General features: G+C 41.7%; 1 long non-coding RNA gene across 1 annotated transcript; it reads right to left on the bottom strand.

The window, feature by feature from the left end:
• Positions 1-2,574: 2,574 nt before the first annotated feature.
• Positions 2,575-8,885, bottom strand: LOC113963457. Its single transcript, XR_003532830.1, has 3 exons — positions 8,665-8,885; positions 5,635-5,693; positions 2,575-3,002 (listed from the first exon to the last, which is right to left on the bottom strand). It is a non-coding gene; the product is annotated as an uncharacterized LOC113963457 (long non-coding RNA).

Raw genomic sequence — 8,885 nt, 5'->3', positions numbered from 1 at the left:
TCAGGCTGTTTGGTCCCTCATCCTGGGATGGAGCTGTAGCGTACAATGCACAGTGGCGAGCTGGATGCCAAGGGCCTTTTGATGCAGACACGTCATTTAGTCATGTAAACACAGGGGTTTCAATGAAAATCAAAGTCAGTAGATATATGGGTATAGGTATATAGGTGTTAGCACATGAATTTTTTTGCCACAACTGATTTTTTTGAGGAGCAGGCATTAGTAGCAACACATACACCTTTCAGAATTATGGTGGGACTTGGACAAAATCCACGTGCCTAAATCCCAGGTATTCAGACTGCCTACTCTCTAGCACTGTCTAACCCACTAGATGTTTATCCTCCAGAAACATCCTGGTCTGCTTTCAAATCTCTCAAAGAAAAGTTTTGAACCAGCTCAGATGCAGCCCAGTGTCAGGAAATGCCCCATGTCTTTCACCTAAGATCTATCATACTCCAGACTGACCAGACAAGATGCCTAACCTCTTGTGAAATTCCCAGAGAGGGCTTAACCTACTGGACTCTGAATTTAGCTTTCAGGGTCTTCGGTGGTAGCCATCTCACTTTGTAAATGGGAAAGTTTTTGAACCTCCAGGGTTTTAGGCTACAGCTCTCAAATACCTCAAGAATACTTAAATTACAGTGCTAGGGAAACTTGTAGAGGGAGTAAGCTCTGCTGTGCTGAAGTTAAGCTTCTGTGTGGTAACACGGGAAAGGCTGCATGGGCAGAAGGAGAAGAGGGAAAAGAAAGCCTATCTACCTCAGCAGCTGTAACAGTGCTGTGGAAGAGGGGAATGAGATGGACAATGCAGACATGGTGCAGTGATAACTCTCAGAGGAGGTATAGATGCTACCTAGTTCAGGTGGTACTGAACTCTGTGAAGCTCATACAGAAAGACGTGGGCATGCCCAAAGGCACAGTCATGGTATGGCCCAACAGGTAGTTGTTCTCGAGTCACATCTGTGTGAGTAACCGGGACACTAGCCCAAACCTTAGCATGTGATTAGTCACATAGCTAAATTGTTAGTGTGGTCTGGTGCTATACTGTCAGTTGTCACCAGGGGTAAGGCCACATCAGGTCTAAGACTGATGAGAAAAATTCAGTTGTGGCTATGGCGAGGACTAGGAAGTCCCAGCTGCTAGGATTTACCTTCCAAGTGAAGGAGAAATGCCTTTTAAAAAGGCTACTTTGTAGACTGGAAGTAGGCAGCAGATTACAATGGAGGACCCGGGATAATGTAGCAGAGTAACAGAACAGGATTCACCCCAAGCGCTGTAGAAGCAGCCACACTACACAGCTGAACCTAACAATCTCTGTGGACAGAGGAGATAGACAGAAACACACTCGGAGCATACCTTGGTGGAATACCATTACTTTGTACGTCAAAACAATGCAGCTTTTGTTTTAGCTTATGCGCAATGAAATAATTGATTTAAATAGAACTGAATCAAATGGGACATAGCACAAGAAACATTCAAACTACAGCAAATTCATGTGCAGAGTAAAAGATACATCCCTTAGGTAGGTTGTTGTTACATTTATTGCCTTTATGTGTGGTACTGTGGAGAGCAATTGCATGTGTAAAAAATTTACATCCCTAAGAGGTACACAAAGAAATTATGCACTAAGAAGCCCCTCAAAACTTACTTTGAAAAGTTGTTGTGATGTCTGTGTAAAGCTTCTTTGATTTCTTTGATTGCATGCTAGAAGAGTGAAATCCTTTTCCTAAAAACTTGCATGCAGGGTGATTAGTGAGCAAAACTGGAGACAAAAGAGAGAAAAGACAAGGTAAGCTTTTTTTTGGCATTACTGTTATTTCCAATGAATCTCCAAATGTCTCTTTAGCAAAATGTATTTGATAGATTGGGAATGAAGAATTGTTTCCACATTTTTGATGCTAATTAGGAATCAGTAGGAGAGAGAGTGGATCAGCATTTGACAGCCTTCTTTTACAAGCATGTTCGTAAAATCTCTGTGTTTTAGTGAGAGATTTCAATGTGCTCAGTCTCTAAACCCTGGGCTTTTAGGTTTATCTTTGCATGTTTCAGTTTAAAATCTCAACCAACAAAATCATCACTTTCTATGCCTTGTAGGCTTTAATCCTTTGAAAATCTGATTTAATGAATTCTGCCTTCTGCCTTTTACCTAGATAAACAGTCTTTAAAAAAAAACCAAACCAACAAACAAATTAATGCCATCAACAATAGTAACAAATGTCCTGTCTGTGAGCACAATTAGTAGGAAAACAGCCTTAGTGGTGTTTAGCCTGCAGACACCAGTGGAACTCCACAACCATAGATTCTAATTAAGGGATTGACTTTTCAAGAAAGATTAAAATAATGAAATGCATTTAGCTTTGCTAAACAAAGACAGGGAGGGAATAGGAGAACCCTCAGCAACAGTAAGGAGATTGCAAACAGCAACAATGGACAAGAGCTGTTCAAAGGAAGAGAAAGAACATTTTCCTAGGCACCAAGAATAATAAGGAATAGTGGATGTGTAAATGGAATAAGTAAGTTCAATGTTTTTTGCTGGTATTCTTATTATATTACAACTTATGAATGAACACAGGGATATTACTTGCCAAGGATGGATTTATTCATGACCAAGGAAAATGGAAGGGCTCTGATTACCTTGTTACCACTGCCAAATGTAACATCTAGTTTCATGTGACCCAGGAGAGGCTGTATGACTATATATCCACTCATCATGGAAATGTTTGCATCGTCTGGTTTCTACGCAGCCTCTGTAGAAATGTTTACCAGAAGTAATATTTACAGAATGGTAAATCCACTTCATCCTTGCAAGGAGCAGTGGTGAAGCCACCCCCTTGCTACTGCAGAGAGAGGAGAGGAGCAGTCAGGAAGGCAGTGTAGGCTGTACAGTGCGATGTGCCCATGGTTTTGACACTGCATCCAGGGGCAGGAGGTGTTCCATTTCTAGCATGTGCTTGAGTAGATCCTTGGCTCCACCACTGGAATTTCTTTATCAGGTGTCTAAACAGCTTGGTGGAGAAGACAGAAATAAAACTGAAGTCTTTATCGTCTGCTGCTGCTGTTCAATCCTGCTGTAGGGATTTCTCCTACTTGCTTCTGAGAAAGACGTATTTTGGGGTTAGAATAGCTCCAAAGCCTCTAAGAATACAAGGCTTCTAACACATATTTCAAAAGCCAAACTCAACATTGTTAAGCGGTTCTAGGTTATCAAGATTCAAGCTCGGGCAGATGTCTAGTTTCAGTAAATGCTAATAACTCTTATTAAAAATGCTCTTATTAAAGATTGAGATTGTTTTCTCAATCTTCGTAGTAGAACAGAATCTTATTACTGCTGAAAGGAGTAGTGTCTTCAAATTAAGCTGTACTGTGTCCATTAAAGCTCTTGTAGAAAAGTATAACCACTTCTACTAAAGTCACAGGATCCAGAAATGGACATAGAGCCAATACATAGCTCTGGGTATCCAAATTTAGAAGGGAATCCAGCAAGGCTCCGAGATTGCCTTCTTCCTCTGTCACCTGAGGACAGTTTCTAATAGTCCCTCAGAGTATTTATTTCCAAACAGAAAAATAATCACTTTTGCCCCTCCCTACTAACATTAAATGTCCTGCTTTTCCTCTTGACATGTGGGCTTACCAGGTGAACACCTTCCCTCCATTCCACAATGTGGACAGAGCTGGGGACATGTACTATTTTTAATGTGATGTTTGTATCAACATTTCCCACCAGTTATACAATTAGAGAGACAATTGGGAATTATTTTTTTGTTCCACTGCAGATGATGCATGCAAATGTAGCATTACAGTGCCCACCATGCAATTGCAATGGCATGTGGCGGCAATGTTTCCAAATAGTGTATTTGGCAACAAAAGGTCAGCAAGTAAGCACTCCGGCAGACACAGTGACAGACTTCCTTTCTACCTGACATGCAATCTTCCTAGAAAATGAAGACAGAAATTACTGAGTACATTTGTAAAACATAGAATGAGGTGTGTACAAAACCAATTAAGGAAGGAATTGCTTTTTGCTGCTTTTTTCCTAGTGCATTCTTTTGGAAATTAACCTCCATATACTAATTAACCTCTGGGTGACTTTATGTAAATTAGATGGCATTCTTTACAGCATTGCTGTGGTAGTGTGCTTTAAAGTGATATAAAGTACTTTAGAGGTAGCCAACAACCTTTCTTTTTAATGTATTACACTTTAAAGATGTTCGAATGATCAGGTTCTCTTGGAATGAGAGAGATATGAGAAAGAGGGATAGATGAGGAAGAGAAAAGGTGCAAAGTGATGTGAAAGATACTGGGAAATTACACAGAGTTCATGGGCCACATCACCAGCTTGATAAACATGCCCAGGACTACTAACTCAATGTAGATGTTCAAATTAACATCATCTCAGGACCTAGGCTCATACACTGAAAAGAGATATTAAGGATGTTAACTGGAGTCCTAGCGCCCTTGGTGATTTTGGAGAAGTAATTTCAGTAGATCAGAAGTATCACTTAGGAAGCCAGGTGACTGACTTCCCTTATGATGCGCAATTAGTTTTCTTATGTGTCTGAGACATCGGGGAACCAAGAGTCTTGTGAGGAAATTTAACTAAGGAAATAAGTGCTCAGATTTATTAAGATCTGTTGTTATACCTGAAAGATTTCAGACTAGAATTAGCCTGGGTCACTTGGTGTTATCCACAAGTACTTAAAGCACTTGGGACGGCAAAGACATGAGGAGCAACCAAAGCAGTGTCAAAAGAGTTGGAGTCCATGCTGAAGCCAAGTGTGACTCCTGATGTCCACTAAAGCGTTTGGTACAATGAAGATGTCTGGCAATGCCAGTAAAATTTAGAAACCTATTTTAGGATGAGATGAGAGAGATCCTAAAGGTATCTTTCTCCATTACAGAGGGGTACAAAGGTGGTTGGTCCTGATGTAAATGCCTACAGCCCAGATTTAATAAGGCATATCCTAGTGCCTCAGACAAGCATGTATAATCTAAGTAGTGGAGCTGGGATGTAAGAGATGTAGAAGATACATCACCTAGGTGCCTGCAGTGTATTATTGTTGTTATTATTCATAACACATGTATTAAAGCATTAGACATTAAAATGTGCTTATTACATATTATACTACATGTCTTATATATGTTATGGTCAAGGTACTGCTGTATCATTTAAATTAAAAAAAAAAAAGAGCTCATTCAGCCCCTTGAAAAGATGGCTGAGGTGCCCAGCTTGAAAGAGAACCAGGCTGTGACTCCCAAACCACAAAAAATACTGCCTTGCAGCCCATACTTAGAATCCTTACATGCTGAGACAGGGGAAATTTTACAATATAAGTGCTTCAGTCATTCTTTGTCAGTTTAAGAGACTTTCTGCTCACTGCTGTGGTTGTGGTGAATCCCAGGCACCTGATTCTCCCTGTGACATACACAGAATGGGTATTTCCCACTGCACAGTGTGAATTCAGAACTGGGAGCCTACAAGCGATGTGCAGTGAAACTTGGTATTGTCACGTTTTTTGTGAATGTAAGTGTCTGGAAGTTAAGCACAGTAGCAGCTAGCCTTAAGGTGCACAAATTTTGCTGGATTTACCCTGTCATCTGTGAAATGCTCAGACACTTGGAACAATGCCAAACAGCTACCTGGTTCACTGTCTGCATCAAACAGGATAGTCAGGCTGAAAGATTTACTTCAAGGCAGTCTGGTGGAAAACAAGGAAAATTTCAGAGAAATATTATGGGAAAATGATATTATTAATTATATCATAATGGCATTAGACAACTTTGCATGCTGCTATTAGATAGGGGAGTGAGTTTTAAGTATGATGGAGAGGCAGGTGTGGTAATAGCCCTGATGATGAGGGGTTTTGCCCTCAGGGCATCCTGACCATCAAAGTCCCCCCAGTTACTCTAGTGGGAGAGCAACCGGCTTAACATCAACCCTCCTCCCACCCTTTTCCCAATATACCTGTTCCTGGGTGAAGTTAAGGGTATTTCAAATTATGAAAGCCATTGAGGAAATTTCTAAGACGCGGTTTCCCTTTGCTCCCTTCATTTTGCCGAAAAGAGACATTCAGTTAGCAGGACCTTTGGCAGAGCAGTGCCAAGGCTGCCAGCAGGGCACTCTCCATGAGAGCTAGTCACTCTATACTGTGCATTCAAACCTCCACCCACTGCAGCCAGCATTTATTTGTGTCTTGGTTGGAAAGGCAGCTTCCCTTCCTGGCTCCAGCATGTAAAAGGAGTGGAGGTTCCTGAGGCTGAGGCTGTGAGATGGTAATGCCTTGCAATCAGCCCCAGGTTTTTCACCTTTAGCGCAACTTTGCATTGCTACAAGGAACATACCAAAGACACGGTGGCATGGGAGAGGCACTCATAGTAATGCTTTAGAAATGAAATGAAAGTTTGTTCAGAGCAAAAATGCAGCAGACTAAGGAAAAGGACAGAGCTGCCTTTTCTCCCTACCCCACAGCTGGCCTCATGCTCTGGTGTGTTTCCATGGAGGCTGTTGCTGTCACTACATGGCTCATGCTGGAGTGTCACATTGGATGGGGGCCAGCTCAACAAGAAAAATAAAGTCAGTTTTTAAGAGGTAATGTGATAAATGTTCTTCTCAGTCTGGCTACCAATATGTACTGTCTAGCCTCAGGCGTGCAGCACATATGGGTGAAGCTACTGACGTTTGGTACTTTTAACTTGTCAAGTCACTCCTTACAAAACCAAAGGAGATGCATTAGTCTAACTGAGGAGTCAAAAAAAAAAAAGGTAAGGAAAGGCAAGGCCAAGCAATCTGATTCCCACAGACTGCCACTGCCCATTTCTCAATTCTTATTCTGGGGTTTACAGGCTTTCTGCATACTGGGGGATTTTCCCTGCTGCTTAGGCACCAGCAGAGTGGGCAGCTGTTTGCAGCAGCAGACGGCAGGATAGCAAAGCACCCTGGCCATGCTGATAGGGCTCAGGCAGGTGACAGTGTCCAGGGCAGCAGCAGATGCTAGCATTCAAGCCACCTGCCTGGGGCAGCTGTAGCGGTAGCCCTGCTCTCCCACTCTTCCAGCAGCTGCTGGAGGAGGAAGCCTGGTTCCAGCTCCTCCTTTTGTCAGGGAAATTCAATTTTACCTTCACTCCTGAGGCTCAAATGAGCTCTGGTGCTAAGTGCTCCAAAGAGAATTTGGGGGGGCTGTGATAGAAAGGGTAACTTTTAAAGCAAAATATAGGTGATGTCTGCTCTTCAGAAATCTGTACCTCTCTCACTTACGGTCTGTCAAGACACTTCAGCAGTCATTTTGTGGTGTGCCCCTGGGCTTCTGGGAGAGCATCACAACCTCCTCCTCTTTTTCCCATCTGTCAGCTCAGTAGTGACAATAGGGCAGACTGGAGTTTCTTTCAGCTCATTCGATTTCTGCGGTTAGCATTTGCCAAATGCTCAACCATTTGTAAAAATCATGTCATCAGTTGTCATTAGAAAGAGAATTGATAACTGGTATTTACTGAGCTTTGAAGTCACTCAAACAAAGTCATTCCCTTAGTTCAAAGAAACAAAAATCACACAAACAAGCCTAGACATTAAGTAAGCAATTGCTACAATACGATGCTTAGGTTTTTCAGCTATTAGATTTATATCTAGTGTCAAACTATGAAATAACAATCTATGAAATTCACTATTTAAAAAACCAGAAACCTTTAATTCACTAAAAAAAAAATAATTTACTCATCTGTAATGTGGTATTTACAACTGAGTCCAGCTGAAGCCTTTTAATGCTTGTGAGTCATTGATGTTCTGTATCCAGAAAGCGTACGATCCAGAAATCATCATGACCATGGATATGTCCATGATGCTCAGGTGCAAACCCAGACATTTCAAGCCAAAGTAATGTAATAACACAAGACTTAAAAAGAACCATTTTTCATTTTTAATCATAGAATCATAGAATATCCTGAGTTGGAAGGGACCCATCAGGGTCATTGAGTCCAACTCCTGGCCCTGCACAGGAACATCCCAAAGAATCACACCATGTGCCTGAGAGTATTGTCCAAATGCTTCTTGAACTCTGGCAGGTGTGGTGCTGTAACCACTTCCCTGGGGAGCCTGTTTCACCACCCAGCCACATTCTGGGTAAAAAACCTTTTCCTGATATCCAACCTAAACCTCTCCTGACTGAGCTTCATGCCATTTTCTTGAGTCCTGTCACTGATCACAAGAGTGAACAGACTGGTATTTGGCACCCAAAACTGCACACAATATTCAAGGTGAGGTCGCACCAGTGCAGAGCAGAGCGGGACAATCCCATCCCTTGACCTGCTGGCAATGCCAAGTTGCATGGCCATGAAATCAAAACAAAAGTTATCAACATGAATGCCTTAGTAAAACAGGAAAGCATGTGTTAGGATGGAAGCTGGGAAAGGAGGAATGCTGTATGAGTAAAGAAAAAACATCTAAGTGCTTATTTGGAGACTTACTCTGTTGTAATTTATTTAACACCTCCACAGGGAACAAAGAACTTTGCTTAATTAAAAACAATGGGGAAAATATTTGTTGTACCTAAAACCTGTCAGGAAAAGCATGAAAGATTGCTAGGGTAATACCTGCAAAGAAGATATCCCAGATGTTTTTGGCTGCCTACTAGGTGCAAAATCAGATCCATGCCCAGGTGAACATATTCCTTTGCTAACCTGACCGCAGAATGCTTCTCAGTCCCATGCACAGCCCCCAGCCATTTCTGAAACATTTCTGGTTGAAACTTCTCCTCTAGGTCTTTAACTTGCAGATCTTCTTTTAGAACCTATGAAATACGTGCGCAGGGAACAAATTAGATATCATCAGTTGTATGAAGACACAGTGGAACACAAAATTATCAGGAGACACAAAGAACACAACACAGTGGGAGTTAGAG

The sequence above is a fragment of the Neopelma chrysocephalum genome, unplaced genomic scaffold, assembly GCF_003984885.1.
Source record: "Neopelma chrysocephalum unplaced genomic scaffold, ASM398488v2 Primary Assembly neopelma1_25, whole genome shotgun sequence".
NCBI lineage: Eukaryota > Metazoa > Chordata > Aves > Passeriformes > Pipridae > Neopelma > Neopelma chrysocephalum.
Note: the sequence above shows the minus strand (reverse complement) of the source record. Positions and strands in the feature narration are given on the sequence as shown.